The sequence below is a fragment of the Elephas maximus genome, chromosome 19 (genome assembly GCF_024166365.1).
Source record: "Elephas maximus indicus isolate mEleMax1 chromosome 19, mEleMax1 primary haplotype, whole genome shotgun sequence".
Taxonomy (NCBI): Eukaryota; Metazoa; Chordata; class Mammalia; order Proboscidea; family Elephantidae; genus Elephas; species Elephas maximus.
In genome coordinates this window covers 83,728,143-83,752,681 of record NC_064837.1, presented here as the reverse complement: position 1 = coordinate 83,752,681, position 24,539 = coordinate 83,728,143, and positions in this window count along the sequence as shown.

Here is a 24,539-nt window from a genome sequence, read left to right as displayed (position 1 = left end):
ACAGGGCTTTGCTAGGATTTCTCTAGGCAGTGTGTTTTCCCTGGGCCTCACTGTAGCAACACGATCTCGCCAGGGCAGAACTGCATGGGATTTCCTCCGCCAGGAGAGAGCTGCTGCTTTGTAGTTTGTGCTGGGAAACCTTGCTTTGGCAAGTGCGAATTGACCGCATTCAGGCAGAAAGAAAAGAGAATAGCAAGAGGCCTTTTCTCCCCGGCTGCTCTGCCAAGCCCTTCCAGCTCAAACTATGTCGTTGCTCCTCTGGAAGGATCCCTGCACCGCGGCGTAGTTTTTCCGAAGAAGCCCTGCGTTTGCACGAGCAAATGAGGAATTCGTGGCAGGAAAGAGGAAGGAAAGAAAGTTTCTCTCCCTCTGCCTGCTTTGCTCAGAGGACCGGATGAAGTCAGGGAGTTCTCCCTTTCACTGAGAAACGTGCGGGCTGCTGTTGCCTGGGCGCTCTCTTCTTTGCAAAAGAGTCTGCAGTTCCACGCTTTGAACCGTGGAAAGGCGCCGGGCTCTGCTAAGATTTCCCCCGGCGCTTCGTTTGCCCTGGGCCAAAGCGAGCCTTCACAATAGCTGAACGCTAACACTGCATACTCGTTCCACTTCCAGAACCGGGCTACGGCGAGGCAGTTCTCCGGGGGAAAACGGCCCTTCGCGAAGGGCAGATCTGCCGAGCTCATTGCGGGAAAGCGAAAGCAAAGGACGCTTTTCTCCCTCTAACCGCTTTCGTCAGAGGAACGGGGGAAGACACAGTGTTCTTCCTCTCCCTGAGATACACACAATCTGACGTTGCCTCTGAGCTCCGTTGCTGGCAAAGAACTGAAAGTGACATACATTCCTGTGGGGAAACACAGGGCTTTGCTAGGATTTCTCTAGGCAGTGTGTTTTCCCTGGGCCTCACTGTAGCAACACGATCTCGCCAGGGCAGAACTGCATGGGATTTCCTCCGCCAGGAGAGAGCTGCTGCTTTGTAGTTTGTGCTGGGAAACCTTGCTTTGGCAAGTGCGAATTGACCGCATTCAGGCAGAAAGAAAAGAGAATAGCAAGAGGCCTTTTCTCCCCGGCTGCTCTGCCAAGCCCTTCCAGCTCAAACTATGTCGTTGCTCCTCTGGAAGGATCCCTGCACCGCGGCGTAGTTTTTCCGAAGAAGCCCTGCGTTTGCAAGAGCAAATGAGGAATTCGTGGCAGGAAAGAGGAAGGAAAGAAAGTTTCTCTCCCTCTGCCTGCTTTGCTCAGAGGACCGGATGAAGTCAGGGAGTTCTCCCTTTCACTGAGAAACGTGCGGGCTGCTGTTGCCTGGGCGCTCTCTTCTTTGCAAAAGAGTCTGCAGTTCCACGCTTTGAACCGTGGAAAGGCGCCGGGCTCTGCTAAGATTTCCCCCGGCGCTTCGTTTGCCCTGGGCCAAAGCGAGCCTTCACAATAGCTGAACGCTAACACTGCATACTCGTTCCACTTCCAGAACCGGGCTACGGCGAGGCAGTTCTCCGGGGGAAAACGGCCCTTCGCGAAGGGCAGATCTGCCGAGCTCATTGCGGGAAAGCGAAAGCCAAGGACGCTTTTCTCCCTCTAACCGCTTTCGTCAGAGGAACGGGGGAAGACACAGTGTTCTTCCTCTCCCTGAGATACACACAATCTGACGTTGCCTCTGAGCTCCGTTGCTGGCAAAGAACTGAAAGTGACATACATTCCTGTGGGGAAACACAGGGCTTTGCTAGGATTTCTCTAGGCAGTGTGTTTTCCCTGGGCCTCACTGTAGCAACACGATCTCGCCAGGGCAGAACTGCATGGGATTTCCTCCGCCAGGAGAGAGCTGCTGCTTTGTAGTTTGTGCTGGGAAACCTTGCTTTGGCAAGTGCGAATTGACCGCATTCAGGCAGAAAGAAAAGAGAATAGCAAGAGGCCTTTTCTCCCCGGCTGCTCTGCCAAGCCCTTCCAGCTCAAACTATGTCGTTGCTCCTCTGGAAGGATCCCTGCACCGCGGCGTAGTTTTTCCGAAGAAGCCCTGCGTTTGCACGAGCAAATGAGGAATTCGTGGCAGGAAAGAGGAAGGAAAGAAAGTTTCTCTCCCTCTGCCTGCTTTGCTCAGAGGACCGGATGAAGTCAGGGAGTTCTCCCTTTCACTGAGAAACGTGCGGGCTGCTGTTGCCTGGGCGCTCTCTTCTTTGCAAAAGAGTCTGCAGTTCCACGCTTTGAACCGTGGAAAGGCGCCGGGCTCTGCTAAGATTTCCCCCGGCGCTTCGTTTGCCCTGGGCCAAAGCGAGCCTTCACAATAGCTGAACGCTAACACTGCATACTCGTTCCACTTCCAGAACCGGGCTACGGCGAGGCAGTTCTCCGGGGGAAAACGGCCCTTCGCGAAGGGCAGATCTGCCGAGCTCATTGCGGGAAAGCGAAAGCAAAGGACGCTTTTCTCCCTCTAACCGCTTTCGTCAGAGGAACGGGGGAAGTCACAGTGTTCTTCCTCTCCCTGAGATACACACAATCTGACGTTGCCTCTGAGCTCCGTTGCTGGCAAAGAACTGAAAGTGACATACATTCCTGTGGGGAAACACAGGGCTTTGCTAGGATTTCTCTAGGCAGTGTGTTTTCCCTGGGCCTCACTGTAGCAACACGATCTCGCCAGGGCAGAACTGCATGGGATTTCCTCCGCCAGGAGAGAGCTGCTGCTTTGTAGTTTGTGCTGGGAAACCTTGCTTTGGCAAGTGCGAATTGACCGCATTCAGGCAGAAAGAAAAGAGAATAGCAAGAGGCCTTTTCTCCCCGGCTGCTCTGCCAAGCCCTTCCAGCTCAAACTATGTCGTTGCTCCTCTGGAAGGATCCCTGCACCGCGGCGTAGTTTTTCCGAAGAAGCCCTGCGTTTGCACGAGCAAATGAGGAATTCGTGGCAGGAAAGAGGAAGGAAAGAAAGTTTCTCTCCCTCTGCCTGCTTTGCTCAGAGGACCGGATGAAGTCAGGGAGTTCTCCCTTTCACTGAGAAACGTGCGGGCTGCTGTTGCCTGGGCGCTCTCTTCTTTGCAAAAGAGTCTGCAGTTCCACGCTTTGAACCGTGGAAAGGCGCCGGGCTCTGCTAAGATTTCCCCCGGCGCTTCGTTTGCCCTGGGCCAAAGCGAGCCTTCACAATAGCTGAACGCTAACACTGCATACTCGTTCCACTTCCAGAACCGGGCTACGGCGAGGCAGTTCTCCGGGGGAAAACGGCCCTTCGCGAAGGGCAGATCTGCCGAGCTCATTGCGGGAAAGCGAAAGCCAAGGACGCTTTTCTCCCTCTAACCGCTTTCGTCAGAGGAACGGGGGAAGTCACAGTGTTCTTCCTCTCCCTGAGATACACACAATCTGACGTTGCCTCTGAGCTCCGTTGCTGGCAAAGAACTGAAAGTGACATACATTCCTGTGGGGAAACACAGGGCTTTGCTAGGATTTCTCTAGGCAGTGTGTTTTCCCTGGGCCTCACTGTAGCAACACGATCTCGCCAGGGCAGAACTGCATGGGATTTCCTCCGCCAGGAGAGAGCTGCTGCTTTGTAGTTTGTGCTGGGAAACCTTGCTTTGGCAAGTGCGAATTGACCGCATTCAGGCAGAAAGAAAAGAGAATAGCAAGAGGCCTTTTCTCCCCGGCTGCTCTGCCAAGCCCTTCCAGCTCAAACTATGTCGTTGCTCCTCTGGAAGGATCCCTGCACCGCGGCGTAGTTTTTCCGAAGAAGCCCTGCGTTTGCACGAGCAAATGAGGAATTCGTGGCAGGAAAGAGGAAGGAAAGAAAGTTTCTCTCCCTCTGCCTGCTTTGCTCAGAGGACCGGATGAAGTCAGGGAGTTCTCCCTTTCACTGAGAAACGTGCGGGCTGCTGTTGCCTGGGCGCTCTCTTCTTTGCAAAAGAGTCTGCAGTTCCACGCTTTGAACCGTGGAAAGGCGCCGGGCTCTGCTAAGATTTCCCCCGGCGCTTCGTTTGCCCTGGGCCAAAGCGAGCCTTCACAATAGCTGAACGCTAACACTGCATACTCGTTCCACTTCCAGAACCGGGCTACGGCGAGGCAGTTCTCCGGGGGAAAACGGCCCTTCGCGAAGGGCAGATCTGCCGAGCTCATTGCGGGAAAGCGAAAGCAAAGGACGCTTTTCTCCCTCTAACCGCTTTCGTCAGAGGAACGGGGGAAGTCACAGCGTTCTTCCTCTCCCTGAGATACACACAATCTGACGTTGCCTCTGAGCTCCGTTGCTGGCAAAGAACTGAAAGTGACATACATTCCTGTGGGGAAACACAGGGCTTTGCTAGGATTTCTCTAGGCAGTGTGTTTTCCCTGGGCCTCACTGTAGCAACACGATCTCGCCAGGGCAGAACTGCATGGGATTTCCTCCGCCAGGAGAGAGCTGCTGCTTTGTAGTTTGTGCTGGGAAACCTTGCTTTGGCAAGTGCGAATTGACCGCATTCAGGCAGAAAGAAAAGAGAATAGCAAGAGGCCTTTTCTCCCCGGCTGCTCTGCCAAGCCCTTCCAGCTCAAACTATGTCGTTGCTCCTCTGGAAGGATCCCTGCACCGCGGCGTAGTTTTTCCGAAGAAGCCCTGCGTTTGCACGAGCAAATGAGGAATTCGTGGCAGGAAAGAGGAAGGAAAGAAAGTTTCTCTCCCTCTGCCTGCTTTGCTCAGAGGACCGGATGAAGTCAGGGAGTTCTCCCTTTCACTGAGAAACGTGCGGGCTGCTGTTGCCTGGGCGCTCTCTTCTTTGCAAAAGAGTCTGCAGTTCCACGCTTTGAACCGTGGAAAGGCGCCGGGCTCTGCTAAGATTTCCCCCGGCGCTTCGTTTGCCCTGGGCCAAAGCGAGCCTTCACAATAGCTGAACGCTAACACTGCATACTCGTTCCACTTCCAGAACCGGGCTACGGCGAGGCAGTTCTCCGGGGGAAAACGGCCCTTCGCGAAGGGCAGATCTGCCGAGCTCATTGCGGGAAAGCGAAAGCAAAGGACGCTTTTCTCCCTCTAACCGCTTTCGTCAGAGGAACGGGGGAAGTCACAGCGTTCTTCCTCTCCCTGAGATACACACAATCTGACGTTGCCTCTGAGCTCCGTTGCTGGCAAAGAACTGAAAGTGACATACATTCCTGTGGGGAAACACAGGGCTTTGCTAGGATTTCTCTAGGCAGTGTGTTTTCCCTGGGCCTCACTGTAGCAACACGATCTCGCCAGGGCAGAACTGCATGGGATTTCCTCCGCCAGGAGAGAGCTGCTGCTTTGTAGTTTGTGCTGGGAAACCTTGCTTTGGCAAGTGCGAATTGACCGCATTCAGGCAGAAAGAAAAGAGAATAGCAAGAGGCCTTTTCTCCCCGGCTGCTCTGCCAAGCCCTTCCAGCTCAAACTATGTCGTTGCTCCTCTGGAAGGATCCCTGCACCGCGGCGTAGTTTTTCCGAAGAAGCCCTGCGTTTGCACGAGCAAATGAGGAATTCGTGGCAGGAAAGAGGAAGGAAAGAAAGTTTCTCTCCCTCTGCCTGCTTTGCTCAGAGGACCGGATGAAGTCAGGGAGTTCTCCCTTTCACTGAGAAACGTGCGGGCTGCTGTTGCCTGGGCGCTCTCTTCTTTGCAAAAGAGTCTGCAGTTCCACGCTTTGAACCGTGGAAAGGCGCCGGGCTCTGCTAAGATTTCCCCCGGCGCTTCGTTTGCCCTGGGCCAAAGCGAGCCTTCACAATAGCTGAACGCTAACACTGCATACTCGTTCCACTTCCAGAACCGGGCTACGGCGAGGCAGTTCTCCGGGGGAAAACGGCCCTTCGCGAAGGGCAGATCTGCCGAGCTCATTGCGGGAAAGCGAAAGCAAAGGACGCTTTTCTCCCTCTAACCGCTTTCGTCAGAGGAACGGGGGAAGTCACAGTGTTCTTCCTCTCCCTGAGATACACACAATCTGACGTTGCCTCTGAGCTCCGTTGCTGGCAAAGAACTGAAAGTGACATACATTCCTGTGGGGAAACACAGGGCTTTGCTAGGATTTCTCTAGGCAGTGTGTTTTCCCTGGGCCTCACTGTAGCAACACGATCTCGCCAGGGCAGAACTGCATGGGATTTCCTCCGCCAGGAGAGAGCTGCTGCTTTGTAGTTTGTGCTGGGAAACCTTGCTTTGGCAAGTGCGAATTGACCGCATTCAGGCAGAAAGAAAAGAGAATAGCAAGAGGCCTTTTCTCCCCGGCTGCTCTGCCAAGCCCTTCCAGCTCAAACTATGTCGTTGCTCCTCTGGAAGGATCCCTGCACCGCGGCGTAGTTTTTCCGAAGAAGCCCTGCGTTTGCACGAGCAAATGAGGAATTCGTGGCAGGAAAGAGGAAGGAAAGAAAGTTTCTCTCCCTCTGCCTGCTTTGCTCAGAGGACCGGATGAAGTCAGGGAGTTCTCCCTTTCACTGAGAAACGTGCGGGCTGCTGTTGCCTGGGCGCTCTCTTCTTTGCAAAAGAGTCTGCAGTTCCACGCTTTGAACCGTGGAAAGGCGCCGGGCTCTGCTAAGATTTCCCCCGGCGCTTCGTTTGCCCTGGGCCAAAGCGAGCCTTCACAATAGCTGAACGCTAACACTGCATACTCGTTCCACTTCCAGAACCGGGCTACGGCGAGGCAGTTCTCCGGGGGAAAACGGCCCTTCGCGAAGGGCAGATCTGCCGAGCTCATTGCGGGAAAGCGAAAGCCAAGGACGCTTTTCTCCCTCTAACCGCTTTCGTCAGAGGAACGGGGGAAGACACAGTGTTCTTCCTCTCCCTGAGATACACACAATCTGACGTTGCCTCTGAGCTCCGTTGCTGGCAAAGAACTGAAAGTGACATACATTCCTGTGGGGAAACACAGGGCTTTGCTAGGATTTCTCTAGGCAGTGTGTTTTCCCTGGGCCTCACTGTAGCAACACGATCTCGCCAGGGCAGAACTGCATGGGATTTCCTCCGCCAGGAGAGAGCTGCTGCTTTGTAGTTTGTGCTGGGAAACCTTGCTTTGGCAAGTGCGAATTGACCGCATTCAGGCAGAAAGAAAAGAGAATAGCAAGAGGCCTTTTCTCCCCGGCTGCTCTGCCAAGCCCTTCCAGCTCAAACTATGTCGTTGCTCCTCTGGAAGGATCCCTGCACCGCGGCGTAGTTTTTCCGAAGAAGCCCTGCGTTTGCACGAGCAAATGAGGAATTCGTGGCAGGAAAGAGGAAGGAAAGAAAGTTTCTCTCCCTCTGCCTGCTTTGCTCAGAGGACCGGATGAAGTCAGGGAGTTCTCCCTTTCACTGAGAAACGTGCGGGCTGCTGTTGCCTGGGCGCTCTCTTCTTTGCAAAAGAGTCTGCAGTTCCACGCTTTGAACCGTGGAAAGGCGCCGGGCTCTGCTAAGATTTCCCCCGGCGCTTCGTTTGCCCTGGGCCAAAGCGAGCCTTCACAATAGCTGAACGCTAACACTGCATACTCGTTCCACTTCCAGAACCGGGCTACGGCGAGGCAGTTCTCCGGGGGAAAACGGCCCTTCGCGAAGGGCAGATCTGCCGAGCTCATTGCGGGAAAGCGAAAGCAAAGGACGCTTTTCTCCCTCTAACCGCTTTCGTCAGAGGAACGGGGGAAGTCACAGTGTTCTTCCTCTCCCTGAGATACACACAATCTGACGTTGCCTCTGAGCTCCGTTGCTGGCAAAGAACTGAAAGTGACATACATTCCTGTGGGGAAACACAGGGCTTTGCTAGGATTTCTCTAGGCAGTGTGTTTTCCCTGGGCCTCACTGTAGCAACACGATCTCGCCAGGGCAGAACTGCATGGGATTTCCTCCGCCAGGAGAGAGCTGCTGCTTTGTAGTTTGTGCTGGGAAACCTTGCTTTGGCAAGTGCGAATTGACCGCATTCAGGCAGAAAGAAAAGAGAATAGCAAGAGGCCTTTTCTCCCCGGCTGCTCTGCCAAGCCCTTCCAGCTCAAACTATGTCGTTGCTCCTCTGGAAGGATCCCTGCACCGCGGCGTAGTTTTTCCGAAGAAGCCCTGCGTTTGCACGAGCAAATGAGGAATTCGTGGCAGGAAAGAGGAAGGAAAGAAAGTTTCTCTCCCTCTGCCTGCTTTGCTCAGAGGACCGGATGAAGTCAGGGAGTTCTCCCTTTCACTGAGAAACGTGCGGGCTGCTGTTGCCTGGGCGCTCTCTTCTTTGCAAAAGAGTCTGCAGTTCCACGCTTTGAACCGTGGAAAGGCGCCGGGCTCTGCTAAGATTTCCCCCGGCGCTTCGTTTGCCCTGGGCCAAAGCGAGCCTTCACAATAGCTGAACGCTAACACTGCATACTCGTTCCACTTCCAGAACCGGGCTACGGCGAGGCAGTTCTCCGGGGGAAAACGGCCCTTCGCGAAGGGCAGATCTGCCGAGCTCATTGCGGGAAAGCGAAAGCAAAGGACGCTTTTCTCCCTCTAACCGCTTTCGTCAGAGGAACGGGGGAAGTCACAGTGTTCTTCCTCTCCCTGAGATACACACAATCTGACGTTGCCTCTGAGCTCCGTTGCTGGCAAAGAACTGAAAGTGACATACATTCCTGTGGGGAAACACAGGGCTTTGCTAGGATTTCTCTAGGCAGTGTGTTTTCCCTGGGCCTCACTGTAGCAACACGATCTCGCCAGGGCAGAACTGCATGGGATTTCCTCCGCCAGGAGAGAGCTGCTGCTTTGTAGTTTGTGCTGGGAAACCTTGCTTTGGCAAGTGCGAATTGACCGCATTCAGGCAGAAAGAAAAGAGAATAGCAAGAGGCCTTTTCTCCCCGGCTGCTCTGCCAAGCCCTTCCAGCTCAAACTATGTCGTTGCTCCTCTGGAAGGATCCCTGCACCGCGGCGTAGTTTTTCCGAAGAAGCCCTGCGTTTGCACGAGCAAATGAGGAATTCGTGGCAGGAAAGAGGAAGGAAAGAAAGTTTCTCTCCCTCTGCCTGCTTTGCTCAGAGGACCGGATGAAGTCAGGGAGTTCTCCCTTTCACTGAGAAACGTGCGGGCTGCTGTTGCCTGGGCGCTCTCTTCTTTGCAAAAGAGTCTGCAGTTCCACGCTTTGAACCGTGGAAAGGCGCCGGGCTCTGCTAAGATTTCCCCCGGCGCTTCGTTTGCCCTGGGCCAAAGCGAGCCTTCACAATAGCTGAACGCTAACACTGCATACTCGTTCCACTTCCAGAACCGGGCTACGGCGAGGCAGTTCTCCGGGGGAAAACGGCCCTTCGCGAAGGGCAGATCTGCCGAGCTCATTGCGGGAAAGCGAAAGCCAAGGACGCTTTTCTCCCTCTAACCGCTTTCGTCAGAGGAACGGGGGAAGACACAGTGTTCTTCCTCTCCCTGAGATACACACAATCTGACGTTGCCTCTGAGCTCCGTTGCTGGCAAAGAACTGAAAGTGACATACATTCCTGTGGGGAAACACAGGGCTTTGCTAGGATTTCTCTAGGCAGTGTGTTTTCCCTGGGCCTCACTGTAGCAACACGATCTCGCCAGGGCAGAACTGCATGGGATTTCCTCCGCCAGGAGAGAGCTGCTGCTTTGTAGTTTGTGCTGGGAAACCTTGCTTTGGCAAGTGCGAATTGACCGCATTCAGGCAGAAAGAAAAGAGAATAGCAAGAGGCCTTTTCTCCCCGGCTGCTCTGCCAAGCCCTTCCAGCTCAAACTATGTCGTTGCTCCTCTGGAAGGATCCCTGCACCGCGGCGTAGTTTTTCCGAAGAAGCCCTGCGTTTGCACGAGCAAATGAGGAATTCGTGGCAGGAAAGAGGAAGGAAAGAAAGTTTCTCTCCCTCTGCCTGCTTTGCTCAGAGGACCGGATGAAGTCAGGGAGTTCTCCCTTTCACTGAGAAACGTGCGGGCTGCTGTTGCCTGGGCGCTCTCTTCTTTGCAAAAGAGTCTGCAGTTCCACGCTTTGAACCGTGGAAAGGCGCCGGGCTCTGCTAAGATTTCCCCCGGCGCTTCGTTTGCCCTGGGCCAAAGCGAGCCTTCACAATAGCTGAACGCTAACACTGCATACTCGTTCCACTTCCAGAACCGGGCTACGGCGAGGCAGTTCTCCGGGGGAAAACGGCCCTTCGCGAAGGGCAGATCTGCCGAGCTCATTGCGGGAAAGCGAAAGCAAAGGACGCTTTTCTCCCTCTAACCGCTTTCGTCAGAGGAACGGGGGAAGTCACAGTGTTCTTCCTCTCCCTGAGATACACACAATCTGACGTTGCCTCTGAGCTCCGTTGCTGGCAAAGAACTGAAAGTGACATACATTCCTGTGGGGAAACACAGGGCTTTGCTAGGATTTCTCTAGGCAGTGTGTTTTCCCTGGGCCTCACTGTAGCAACACGATCTCGCCAGGGCAGAACTGCATGGGATTTCCTCCGCCAGGAGAGAGCTGCTGCTTTGTAGTTTGTGCTGGGAAACCTTGCTTTGGCAAGTGCGAATTGACCGCATTCAGGCAGAAAGAAAAGAGAATAGCAAGAGGCCTTTTCTCCCCGGCTGCTCTGCCAAGCCCTTCCAGCTCAAACTATGTCGTTGCTCCTCTGGAAGGATCCCTGCACCGCGGCGTAGTTTTTCCGAAGAAGCCCTGCGTTTGCACGAGCAAATGAGGAATTCGTGGCAGGAAAGAGGAAGGAAAGAAAGTTTCTCTCCCTCTGCCTGCTTTGCTCAGAGGACCGGATGAAGTCAGGGAGTTCTCCCTTTCACTGAGAAACGTGCGGGCTGCTGTTGCCTGGGCGCTCTCTTCTTTGCAAAAGAGTCTGCAGTTCCACGCTTTGAACCGTGGAAAGGCGCCGGGCTCTGCTAAGATTTCCCCCGGCGCTTCGTTTGCCCTGGGCCAAAGCGAGCCTTCACAATAGCTGAACGCTAACACTGCATACTCGTTCCACTTCCAGAACCGGGCTACGGCGAGGCAGTTCTCCGGAGGAAAACGGCCCTTCGCGAAGGGCAGATCTGCCGAGCTCATTGCGGGAAAGCGAAAGCAAAGGACGCTTTTCTCCCTCTAACCGCTTTCGTCAGAGGAACGGGGGAAGACACAGTGTTCTTCCTCTCCCTGAGATACACACAATCTGACGTTGCCTCTGAGCTCCGTTGCTGGCAAAGAACTGAAAGTGACATACATTCCTGTGGGGAAACACAGGGCTTTGCTAGGATTTCTCTAGGCAGTGTGTTTTCCCTGGGCCTCACTGTAGCAACACGATCTCGCCAGGGCAGAACTGCATGGGATTTCCTCCGCCAGGAGAGAGCTGCTGCTTTGTAGTTTGTGCTGGGAAACCTTGCTTTGGCAAGTGCGAATTGACCGCATTCAGGCAGAAAGAAAAGAGAATAGCAAGAGGCCTTTTCTCCCCGGCTGCTCTGCCAAGCCCTTCCAGCTCAAACTATGTCGTTGCTCCTCTGGAAGGATCCCTGCACCGCGGCGTAGTTTTTCCGAAGAAGCCCTGCGTTTGCACGAGCAAATGAGGAATTCGTGGCAGGAAAGAGGAAGGAAAGAAAGTTTCTCTCCCTCTGCCTGCTTTGCTCAGAGGACCGGATGAAGTCAGGGAGTTCTCCCTTTCACTGAGAAACGTGCGGGCTGCTGTTGCCTGGGCGCTCTCTTCTTTGCAAAAGAGTCTGCAGTTCCACGCTTTGAACCGTGGAAAGGCGCCGGGCTCTGCTAAGATTTCCCCCGGCGCTTCGTTTGCCCTGGGCCAAAGCGAGCCTTCACAATAGCTGAACGCTAACACTGCATACTCGTTCCACTTCCAGAACCGGGCTACGGCGAGGCAGTTCTCCGGAGGAAAACGGCCCTTCGCGAAGGGCAGATCTGCCGAGCTCATTGCGGGAAAGCGAAAGCAAAGGACGCTTTTCTCCCTCTAACCGCTTTCGTCAGAGGAACGGGGGAAGACACAGTGTTCTTTCTCTCCCTGAGATACACACAATCTGACGTTGCCTCTGAGCTCCGTTGCTGGCAAAGAACTGAAAGTGACATACATTCCTGTGGGGAAACACAGGGCTTTGCTAGGATTTCTCTAGGCAGTGTGTTTTCCCTGGGCCTCACTGTAGCAACACGATCTCGCCAGGGCAGAACTGCATGGGATTTCCTCCGCCAGGAGAGAGCTGCTGCTTTGTAGTTTGTGCTGGGAAACCTTGCTTTGGCAAGTGCGAATTGACCGCATTCAGGCAGAAAGAAAAGAGAATAGCAAGAGGCCTTTTCTCCCCGGCTGCTCTGCCAAGCCCTTCCAGCTCAAACTATGTCGTTGCTCCTCTGGAAGGATCCCTGCACCGCGGCGTAGTTTTTCCGAAGAAGCCCTGCGTTTGCACGAGCAAATGAGGAATTCGTGGCAGGAAAGAGGAAGGAAAGAAAGTTTCTCTCCCTCTGCCTGCTTTGCTCAGAGGACCGGATGAAGTCAGGGAGTTCTCCCTTTCACTGAGAAACGTGCGGGCTGCTGTTGCCTGGGCGCTCTCTTCTTTGCAAAAGAGTCTGCAGTTCCACGCTTTGAACCGTGGAAAGGCGCCGGGCTCTGCTAAGATTTCCCCCGGCGCTTCGTTTGCCCTGGGCCAAAGCGAGCCTTCACAATAGCTGAACGCTAACACTGCATACTCGTTCCACTTCCAGAACCGGGCTACGGCGAGGCAGTTCTCCGGGGGAAAACGGCCCTTCGCGAAGGGCAGATCTGCCGAGCTCATTGCGGGAAAGCGAAAGCCAAGGACGCTTTTCTCCCTCTAACCGCTTTCGTCAGAGGAACGGGGGAAGACACAGTGTTCTTCCTCTCCCTGAGATACACACAATCTGACGTTGCCTCTGAGCTCCGTTGCTGGCAAAGAACTGAAAGTGACATACATTCCTGTGGGGAAACACAGGGCTTTGCTAGGATTTCTCTAGGCAGTGTGTTTTCCCTGGGCCTCACTGTAGCAACACGATCTCGCCAGGGCAGAACTGCATGGGATTTCCTCCGCCAGGAGAGAGCTGCTGCTTTGTAGTTTGTGCTGGGAAACCTTGCTTTGGCAAGTGCGAATTGACCGCATTCAGGCAGAAAGAAAAGAGAATAGCAAGAGGCCTTTTCTCCCCGGCTGCTCTGCCAAGCCCTTCCAGCTCAAACTATGTCGTTGCTCCTCTGGAAGGATCCCTGCACCGCGGCGTAGTTTTTCCGAAGAAGCCCTGCGTTTGCACGAGCAAATGAGGAATTCGTGGCAGGAAAGAGGAAGGAAAGAAAGTTTCTCTCCCTCTGCCTGCTTTGCTCAGAGGACCGGATGAAGTCAGGGAGTTCTCCCTTTCACTGAGAAACGTGCGGGCTGCTGTTGCCTGGGCGCTCTCTTCTTTGCAAAAGAGTCTGCAGTTCCACGCTTTGAACCGTGGAAAGGCGCCGGGCTCTGCTAAGATTTCCCCCGGCGCTTCGTTTGCCCTGGGCCAAAGCGAGCCTTCACAATAGCTGAACGCTAACACTGCATACTCGTTCCACTTCCAGAACCGGGCTACGGCGAGGCAGTTCTCCGGGGGAAAACGGCCCTTCGCGAAGGGCAGATCTGCCGAGCTCATTGCGGGAAAGCGAAAGCAAAGGACGCTTTTCTCCCTCTAACCGCTTTCGTCAGAGGAACGGGGGAAGTCACAGTGTTCTTCCTCTCCCTGAGATACACACAATCTGACGTTGCCTCTGAGCTCCGTTGCTGGCAAAGAACTGAAAGTGACATACATTCCTGTGGGGAAACACAGGGCTTTGCTAGGATTTCTCTAGGCAGTGTGTTTTCCCTGGGCCTCACTGTAGCAACACGATCTCGCCAGGGCAGAACTGCATGGGATTTCCTCCGCCAGGAGAGAGCTGCTGCTTTGTAGTTTGTGCTGGGAAACCTTGCTTTGGCAAGTGCGAATTGACCGCATTCAGGCAGAAAGAAAAGAGAATAGCAAGAGGCCTTTTCTCCCCGGCTGCTCTGCCAAGCCCTTCCAGCTCAAACTATGTCGTTGCTCCTCTGGAAGGATCCCTGCACCGCGGCGTAGTTTTTCCGAAGAAGCCCTGCGTTTGCACGAGCAAATGAGGAATTCGTGGCAGGAAAGAGGAAGGAAAGAAAGTTTCTCTCCCTCTGCCTGCTTTGCTCAGAGGACCGGATGAAGTCAGGGAGTTCTCCCTTTCACTGAGAAACGTGCGGGCTGCTGTTGCCTGGGCGCTCTCTTCTTTGCAAAAGAGTCTGCAGTTCCACGCTTTGAACCGTGGAAAGGCGCCGGGCTCTGCTAAGATTTCCCCCGGCGCTTCGTTTGCCCTGGGCCAAAGCGAGCCTTCACAATAGCTGAACGCTAACACTGCATACTCGTTCCACTTCCAGAACCGGGCTACGGCGAGGCAGTTCTCCGGGGGAAAACGGCCCTTCGCGAAGGGCAGATCTGCCGAGCTCATTGCGGGAAAGCGAAAGCAAAGGACGCTTTTCTCCCTCTAACCGCTTTCGTCAGAGGAACGGGGGAAGTCACAGTGTTCTTCCTCTCCCTGAGATACACACAATCTGACGTTGCCTCTGAGCTCCGTTGCTGGCAAAGAACTGAAAGTGACATACATTCCTGTGGGGAAACACAGGGCTTTGCTAGGATTTCTCTAGGCAGTGTGTTTTCCCTGGGCCTCACTGTAGCAACACGATCTCGCCAGGGCAGAACTGCATGGGATTTCCTCCGCCAGGAGAGAGCTGCTGCTTTGTAGTTTGTGCTGGGAAACCTTGCTTTGGAAAGTGCGAATTGACCGCATTCAGGCAGAAAGAAAAGAGAATAGCAAGAGGCCTTTTCTCCCCGGCTGCTCTGCCAAGCCCTTCCAGCTCAAACTATGTCGTTGCTCCTCTGGAAGGATCCCTGCACCGCGGCGTAGTTTTTCCGAAGAAGCCCTGCGTTTGCACGAGCAAATGAGGAATTCGTGGCAGGAAAGAGGAAGGAAAGAAAGTTTCTCTCCCTCTGCCTGCTTTGCTCAGAGGACCGGATGAAGTCAGGGAGTTCTCCCTTTCACTGAGAAACGTGCGGGCTGCTGTTGCCTGGGCGCTCTCTTCTTTGCAAAAGAGTCTGCAGTTCCACGCTTTGAACCGTGGAAAGGCGCCGGGCTCTGCTAAGATTTCCCCCGGCGCTTCGTTTGCCCTGGGCCAAAGCGAGCCTTCACAATAGCTGAACGCTAACACTGCATACTCGTTCCACTTCCAGAACCGGGCTACGGCGAGGCAGTTCTCCGGGGGAAAACGGCCCTTCGCGAAGGGCAGATCTGCCGAGCTCATTGCGGGAAAGCGAAAGCCAAGGACGCTTTTCTCCCTCTAACCGCTTTCGTCAGAGGAACGGGGGAAGTCACAGTGTTCTTCCTCTCCCTGAGATACACACAATCTGACGTTGCCTCTGAGCTCCGTTGCTGGCAAAGAACTGAAAGTGACATACATTCCTGTGGGGAAACACAGGGCTTTGCTAGGATTTCTCTAGGCAGTGTGTTTTCCCTGGGCCTCACTGTAGCAACACGATCTCGCCAGGGCAGAACTGCATGGGATTTCCTCCGCCAGGAGAGAGCTGCTGCTTTGTAGTTTGTGCTGGGAAACCTTGCTTTGGCAAGTGCGAATTGACCGCATTCAGGCAGAAAGAAAAGAGAATAGCAAGAGGCCTTTTCTCCCCGGCTGCTCTGCCAAGCCCTTCCAGCTCAAACTATGTCGTTGCTCCTCTGGAAGGATCCCTGCACCGCGGCGTAGTTTTTCCGAAGAAGCCCTGCGTTTGCACGAGCAAATGAGGAATTCGTGGCAGGAAAGAGGAAGGAAAGAAAGTTTCTCTCCCTCTGCCTGCTTTGCTCAGAGGACCGGATGAAGTCAGGGAGTTCTCCCTTTCACTGAGAAACGTGCGGGCTGCTGTTGCCTGGGCGCTCTCTTCTTTGCAAAAGAGTCTGCAGTTCCACGCTTTGAACCGTGGAAAGGCGCCGGGCTCTGCTAAGATTTCCCCCGGCGCTTCGTTTGCCCTGGGCCAAAGCGAGCCTTCACAATAGCTGAACGCTAACACTGCATACTCGTTCCACTTCCAGAACCGGGCTACGGCGAGGCAGTTCTCCGGAGGAAAACGGCCCTTCGCGAAGGGCAGATCTGCCGAGCTCATTGCGGGAAAGCGAAAGCAAAGGACGCTTTTCTCCCTCTAACCGCTTTCGTCAGAGGAACGGGTGAAGACACAGTGTTCTTCCTCTCCCTGAGATACACACAATCTGACGTTGCCTCTGAGCTCCGTTGCTGGCAAAGAACTGAAAGTGACATACATTCCTGTGGGGAAACACAGGGCTTTGCTAGGATTTCTCTAGGCAGTGTGTTTTCCCTGGGCCTCACTGTAGCAACACGATCTCGCCAGGGCAGAACTGCATGGGATTTCCTCCGCCAGGAGAGAGCTGCTGCTTTGTAGTTTGTGCTGGGAAACCTTGCTTTGGCAAGTGCGAATTGACCGCATTCAGGCAGAAAGAAAAGAGAATAGCAAGAGGCCTTTTCTCCCCGGCTGCTCTGCCAAGCCCTTCCAGCTCAAACTATGTCGTTGCTCCTCTGGAAGGATCCCTGCACCGCGGCGTAGTTTTTCCGAAGAAGCCCTGCGTTTGCACGAGCAAATGAGGAATTCGTGGCAGGAAAGAGGAAGGAAAGAAAGTTTCTCTCCCTCTGCCTGCTTTGCTCAGAGGACCGGATGAAGTCAGGGAGTTCTCCCTTTCACTGAGAAACGTGCGGGCTGCTGTTGCCTGGGCGCTCTCTTCTTTGCAAAAGAGTCTGCAGTTCCACGCTTTGAACCGTGGAAAGGCGCCGGGCTCTGCTAAGATTTCCCCCGGCGCTTCGTTTGCCCTGGGCCAAAGCGAGCCTTCACAATAGCTGAACGCTAACACTGCATACTCGTTCCACTTCCAGAACCGGGCTACGGCGAGGCAGTTCTCCGGAGGAAAACGGCCCTTCGCGAAGGGCAGATCTGCCGAGCTCATTGCGGGAAAGCGAAAGCAAAGGACGCTTTTCTCCCTCTAACCGCTTTCGTCAGAGGAACGGGGGAAGACACAGTGTTCTTCCTCTCCCTGAGATACACACAATCTGACGTTGCCTCTGAGCTCCGTTGCTGGCAAAGAACTGAAAGTGACATACATTCCTGTGGGGAAACACAGGGCTTTGCTAGGATTTCTCTAGGCAGTGTGTTTTCCCTGGGCCTCACTGTAGCAACACGATCTCGCCAGGGCAGAACTGCATGGGATTTCCTCCGCCAGGAGAGAGCTGCTGCTTTGTAGTTTGTGCTGGGAAACCTTGCTTTGGCAAGTGCGAATTGACCGCATTCAGGCAGAAAGAAAAGAGAATAGCAAGAGGCCTTTTCTCCCCGGCTGCTCTGCCAAGCCCTTCCAGCTCAAACTATGTCGTTGCTCCTCTGGAAGGATCCCTGCACCGCGGCGTAGTTTTTCCGAAGAAGCCCTGCGTTTGCAAGAGCAAATGAGGAATTCGTGGCAGGAAAGAGGAAGGAAAGAAAGTTTCTCTCCCTCTGCCTGCTTTGCTCAGAGGACCGGATGAAGTCAGGGAGTTCTCCCTTTCACTGAGAAACGTGCGGGCTGCTGTTGCCTGGGCGCTCTCTTCTTTGCAAAAGAGTCTGCAGTTCCACGCTTTGAACCGTGGAAAGGCGCCGGGCTCTGCTAAGATTTCCCCCGGCGCTTCGTTTGCCCTGGGCCAAAGCGAGCCTTCACAATAGCTGAACGCTAACACTGCATACTCGTTCCACTTCCAGAACCGGGCTACGGCGAGGCAGTTCTCCGGGGGAAAACGGCCCTTCGCGAAGGGCAGATCTGCCGAGCTCATTGCGGGAAAGCGAAAGCCAAGGACGCTTTTCTCCCTCTAACCGCTTTCGTCAGAGGAACGGGGGAAGACACAGTGTTCTTCCTCTCCCTGAGATACACACAATCTGACGTTGCCTCTGAGCTCCGTTGCTGGCAAAGAACTGAAAGTGACATACATTCCTGTGGGGAAACACAGGGCTTTGCTAGGATTTCTCTAGGCAGTGTGTTTTCCCTGGGCCTCACTGTAGCAACACGATCTCGCCAGGGCAGAACTGCATGGGATTTCCTCCGCCAGGAGAGAGCTGCTGCTTTGTAGTTTGTGCTGGGAAACCTTGCTTTGGCAAGTGCGAATTGACCGCATTCAGGCAGAAAGAAAAGAGAATAGCAAGAGGCCTTTTCTCCCCGGCTGCTCTGCCAAGCCCTTCCAGCTCAAACTATGTCGTTGCTCCTCTGGAAGGATCCCTGCACCGCGGCGTAGTTTTTCCGAAGAAGCCCTGCGTTTGCAAGAGCAAATGAGGAATTCGTGGCAGGAAAGAGGAAGGAAAGAAAGTTTCTCTCCCTCTGCCTGCTTTGCTCAGAGGACCGGATGAAGTCAGGGAGTTCTCCCTTTCACTGAGAAACGTGCGGGCTGCTGTTGCCTGGGCGCTCTCTTCTTTGCAAAAGAGTCTGCAGTTCCACGCTTTGAACCGTGGAAAGGCGCCGGGCTCTGCTAAGATTTCCCCCGGCGCTTCGTTTGCCCTGGGCCAAAGCGAGCCTTCACAATAGCTGAACGCTAACACTGCATACTCGTTCCACTTCCAGAACCGGGCTACGGCGAGGCAGTTCTCCGGGGGAAAACGGCCCTTCGCGAAGGGCAGATCTGCCGAGCTCATTGCGGGAAAGCGAAAGCCAAGGACGCTTTTCTCCCTCTAACCGCTTTCGTCAGAGGAACGGGGGAAGACACAGTGTTCTTCCTCTCCCTGAGATACACACAATCTGACGTTGCCTCTGAGCTCCGTTGCTGGCAAAGAACTGAAAGTGACATACATTCCTGTGGGGAAACACAGGGCTTTGCTAGGATTTCTCTAGGCAGTGTGTTTTCCCTGGGCCTCACTGTAGCAACACGATCTCGCCAGGGCAGAACTGCATGGGATTTCCTCCGCCAGGAGAGAGCTGCTGCTTTGTAGTTTGTGCTGGGAAACCTTGCTTTGGCAAGTGCGAATTGACCGCATTCAGGCAGAAAGAAAAGAGAATAGCAAGAGGCCTTTTCTCCCCGGCTGCTCTGCCAAGCCCTTCCAGCTCAAACTATGTCGTTGCTCCTCTGGAAGGATCCCTGCACCGCGGCGTAGTTTTTCTGAAGAAGCCCTGCGTTTGCAAGAGCAAATGAGGAATTCGTGGCAGGAAAGAGGAAGGAAAGAAAGTTTCTCTCCCTCTGCCTGCTTTGCTCAGAGGACCGGATGAAGTCAGGGAGTTCTCCCTTTCACTGAGAAACGTGCGGGCTGCTGTTGCCTGGGCGCTCTCTTCTTTGCAAAAGAGTCTGCAGTTCCACGCTTTGAACCGTGGAAAGGCGCCGGGCTCTGCTAAGATTTCCCCCGGCGCTTCGTTTGCCCTGGGCCAAAGCGAGCCTTCACAATAGCTGAACGCTAACACTGCATACTCGTTCCACTTCCAGAACCGGGCTACGGCGAGGCAGTTCTCCGGGGGAAAACGGCCCTTCGCGAAGGGCAGATCTGCCGAGCTCATTGCGGGAAAGCGAAAGCAAAGGACGCTTTTCTCCCTCTAACCGCTTTCGTCAGAGGAACGGGGGAAGTCACAGTGTTCTTCCTCTCCCTGAGATACACACAATCTGACGTTGCCTCTGAGCTCCGTTGCTGGCAAAGAACTGAAAGTGACATACATTCCTGTGGGGAAACACAGGGCTTTGCTATTATTTCTCTAGGCAGTGTGTTTTCCCTGGGCCTCACTGTAGCAACACGATCTCGCAAGGGCAGAACTGCATGGGATTTCCTCCGCCAGGAGAGAGCTGCTGCTTTGTAGTTTGTGCTGGGAAACCTTGCTTTGGCAAGTGCGAATTGACCGCATTCAGGCAGAAAGAAAAGAGAATAGCAAGAGGCCTTTTCTCCCCGGCTGCTCTGCCAAGCCCTTCCAGCTCAAACTATGTCGTTGCTCCTCTGGAAGGATCCCTGCACCGCGGCGTAGTTTTTCCGAAGAAGCCCTGCGTTTGCAAGAGCAAATGAGGAATTCGTGGCAGGAAAGAGGAAGGAAAGAAAGTTTCTCTCCCTCTGCCTGCTTTGCTCAGAGGACCGGATGAAGTCAGGGAGTTCTCCCTTTCACTGAGAAACGTGCGGGCTGCTGTTGCCTGGGCGCTCTCTTCTTTGCAAAAGAGTCTGCAGTTCCACGCTTTGAACCGTGGAAAGGCGCCGGGCTCTGCTAAGATTTCCCCCGGCGCTTCGTTTGCCCTGGGCCAAAGCGAGCCTTCTCAATAGCTGAACGCTAACACTGCATACTCGTTCCACTTCCAGAACCGGGCTACGGCGAGGCAGTTCTCCGGGGGAAAACGGCCCTTCGCGAAGGGCAGATCTGCCGAGCTCATTGCGGGAAAGCGAAAGCCAAGGACGCTTTTCTCCCTCTAACCGCTTTCGTCAGAGGAACGGGGGAAGACACAGTGTTCTTCCTCTCCCTGAGATACACACAATCTGACGTTGCCTCTGAGCTCCGTTGCTGGCAAAGAACTGAAAGTGACATACATTCCTGTGGGGAAACACAGGGCTTTGCTAGGATTTCTCTAGGCAGTGTGTTTTCCCTGGGCCTCACTGTAGCAACACGATCTCGCCAGGGCAGAACTGCATGGGATTTCCTCCGCCAGGAGAGAGCTGCTGCTTTGTAGTTTGTGCTGGGAAACCTTGCTTTGGCAAGTGCGAATTGACCGCATTCAGGCAGAAAGAAAAGAGAATAGCAAGAGGCCTTTTCTCCCCGGCTGCTCTGCCAAGCCCTTCCAGCTCAAACTATGTCGTTGCTCCTCTGGAAGGATCCCTGCACCGCGGCGTAGTTTTTCCGAAGAAGCCCTGCGTTTGCACGAGCAAATGAGGAATTCGTGGCAGGAAAGAGGAAGGAAAGAAAGTTTCTCTCCCTCTGCCTGCTTTGCTCAGAGGACCGGATGAAGTCAGGGAGTTCTCCCTTTCACTGAGAAACGTGCGGGCTGCTGTTGCCTGGGCGCTCTCTTCTTTGCAAAAGAGTCTGCAGTTCCACGCTTTGAACCGTGGAAAGGCGCCGGGCTCTGCTAAGATTTCCCCCGGCGCTTCGTTTGCCCTGGGCCAAAGCGAGCCTTCACAATAGCTGAACGCTAACACTGCATACTCGTTCCACTTCCAGAACCGGGCTACGGCGAGGCAGTTCTCCGGGGGAAAACGGCCCTTCGCGAAGGGCAGATCTGCCGAGCTCATTGCGGGAAAGCGAAAGCAAAGGACGCTTTTCTCCCTCTAACCGCTTTCGTCAGAGGAACGGGGGAAGTCACAGTGTTCTTCCTCTCCCTGAGATACACACAATCTGACGTTGCCTCTGAGCTCCGTTGCTGGCAAAGAACTGAAAGTGACATACATTCCTGTGGGGAAACACAGGGCTTTGCTAGGATTTCTCTAGGCAGTGTGTTTTCCCTGGGCCTCACTGTAGCAACACGATCTCGCCAGGGCAGAACTGCATGGGATTTCCTCCGCCAGGAGAGAGCTGCTGCTTTGTAGTTTGTGCTGGGAAACCTTGCTTTGGCAAGTGCGAATTGACCGCATTCAGGCAGAAAGAAAAGAGAATAGCAAGAGGCCTTTTCTCCCCGGCTGCTCTGCCAAGCCCTTCCAGCTCAAACTATGTCGTTGCTCCTCTGGAAGGATCCCTGCACCGCGGCGTAGTTTTTCCGAAGAAGCCCTGCGTTTGCACGAGCAAATGAGGAATTCGTGGCAGGAAAGAGGAAGGAAAGAAAGTTTCTCTCCCTCTGCCTGCTTTGCTCAGAGGACCGGATGAAGTCAGGGAGTTCTCCCTTTCACTGAGAAACGTGCGGGCTGCTGTTGCCTGGGCGCTCTCTTCTTTGCAAAAGAGTCTGCAGTTCCACGCTTTGAACCGTGGAAAGGCGCCGGGCTCTGCTAAGATTTCCCCCGGCGCTTCGTTTGCCCTGGGCCAAAGCGAGCCTTCACAATAGCTGAACGCTAACACTGCATACTCGTTCCACTTCCAGAACCGGGCTACGGCGAGGCAGTTCTCCGGGGGAAAACGGCCCTTCGCGAAGGGCAGATCTGCCGAGCTCATTGCGGGAAAGCGAAAGCAAAGGACGCTTTTCTCCCTCTAACCGCTTTCGTCAGAGGAACGGGGGAAGTCACAGTGTTCTTCCTCTCCCTGAGATACACATAATCTGACGTTGCCTCTGAGCTCCGTTGCTGGCAAAGAACTGAAAGTGACATACATTCCTGTGGGGAAACACAGGGCTTTGCTAGGATTTCTCTAGGCAGTGTGTTTTCCCTGGGCCTCACTGTAGCAACACGATCTCGCCAGGGCAGAACTGCATGGGATTTCCTCCGCCAGGAGAGAGCTGCTGCTTTGTAGTTTGTGCTGGGAAACCTTGCTTTGGCAAGTGCGAATTGACCGCATTCAGGCAGAAAGAAAAGAGAATAGCAAGAGGCCTTTTCTCCCCGGCTGCTCTGCCAAGCCCTTCCAGCTCAAACTATGTCGTTGCTCCTCTGGAAGGATCCCTGCACCGCGGCGTAGTTTTTCCGAAGAAGCCCTGCGTTTGCAAGAGCAAATGAGGAATTCGTGGCAGGAAAGAGGAAGGAAAGAAAGTTTCTCTCCCTCTGCCTGCTTTGCTCAGAGGACCGGATGAAGTCAGGGAGTTCTCCCTTTCACTGAGAAACGTGCGGGCTGCTGTTGCCTGGGCGCTCTCTTCTTTGCAAAAGAGTCTGCAGTTCCACGCTTTGAACCGTGGAAAGGCGCCGGGCTCTGCTAAGATTTCCCCCGGCGCTTCGTTTGCCCTGGGCCAAAGCGAGCCTTCACAATAGCTGAACGCTAACACTGCATACTCGTTCCACTTCCAGAACCGGGCTACGGCGAGGCAGTTCTCCGGGGGAAAACGGCCCTTCGCGAAGGGCAGATCTGCCGAGCTCATTGCGGGAAAGCGAAAGCCAAGGACGCTTTTCTCCCTCTAACCGCTTTCGTCAGAGGAACGGGGGAAGTCACAGTGTTCTTCCTCTCCCTGAGATACACACAATCTGACGTTGCCTCTGAGCTCCGTTGCTGGCAAAGAACTGAAAGTGACATACATTCCTGTGGGGAAACACAGGGCTTTGCTAGGATTTCTCTAGGCAGTGTGTTTTCCCTGGGCCTCACTGTAGCAACACGATCTCGCCAGGGCAGAACTGCATGGGATTTCCTCCGCCAGGAGAGAGCTGCTGCTTTGTAGTTTGTGCTGGGAAACCTTGCTTTGGCAAGTGCGAATTGACCGCATTCAGGCAGAAAGAAAAGAGAATAGCAAGAGGCCTTTTCTCCCCGGCTGCTCTGCCAAGCCCTTCCAGCTCAAACTATGTCGTTGCTCCTCTGGAAGGATCCCTGCACCGCGGCGTAGTTTTTCCGAAGAAGCCCTGCGTTTGCAAGAGCAAATGAGGAATTCGTGGCAGGAAAGAGGAAGGAAAGAAAGTTTCTCTCCCTCTGCCTGCTTTGCTCAGAGGACCGGATGAAGTCAGGGAGTTCTCCCTTTCACTGAGAAACGTGCGGGCTGCTGTTGCCTGGGCGCTCTCTTCTTTGCAAAAGAGTCTGCAGTTCCACGCTTTGAACCGTGGAAAGGCGCCGGGCTCTGCTAAGATTTCCCCCGGCGCTTCGTTTGCCCTGGGCCAAAGCGAGCCTTCACAATAGCTGAACGCTAACACTGCATACTCGTTCCACTTCCAGAACCGGGCTACGGCGAGGCAGTTCACCGGAGGAAAACGGCCCTTCGCGAAGGGCAGATCTGCCGAGCTCATTGCGGGAAAGCGAAAGCAAAGGACGCTTTTCTCCCTCTAACCGCTTTCGTCAGAGGAACGGGGGAAGACACAGTGTTCTTCCTCTCCCTGAGATACACACAATCTGACGTTGCCTCTGAGCTCCGTTGCTGGCAAAGAACTGAAAGTGACATACATTCCTGTGGGGAAACACAGGGCTTTGCTAGGATTTCTCTAGGCAGTGTGTTTTCCCTGGGCCTCACTGTAGCAACACGATCTCGCCAGGGCAGAACTGCATGGGATTTCCTCCGCCAGGAGAGAGCTGCTGCTTTGTAGTTTGTGCTGGGAAACCTTGCTTTGGCAAGTGCGAATTGACCGCATTCAGGCAGAAAGAAAAGAGAATAGCAAGAGGCCTTTTCTCCCCGGCTGCTCTGCCAAGCCCTTCCAGCTCAAACTATGTCGTTGCTCCTCTGGAAGGATCCCTGCACCGCGGCGTAGTTTTTCCGAAGAAGCCCTGCGTTTGCACGAGCAAATGAGGAATTCGTGGCAGGAAAGAGGAAGGAAAGAAAGTTTCTCTCCCTCTGCCTGCTTTGCTCAGAGGACCGGATGAAGTCAGGGAGTTCTCCCTTTCACTGAGAAACGTGCGGGCTGCTGTTGCCTGGGCGCTCTCTTCTTTGCAAAAGAGTCTGCAGTTCCACGCTTTGAACCGTGGAAAGGCGCCGGGCTCTGCTAAGATTTCCCCCGGCGCTTCGTTTGCCCTGGGCCAAAGCGAGCCTTCACAATAGCTGAACGCTAACACTGCATACTCGTTCCACTTCCAGAACCGGGCTACGGCGAGGCAGTTCTCCGGGGGAAAACGGCCCTTCGCGAAGGGCAGATCTGCCGAGCTCATTGCGGGAAAGCGAAAGCCAAGGACGCTTTTCTCCCTCTAACCGCTTTCGTCAGAGGAAC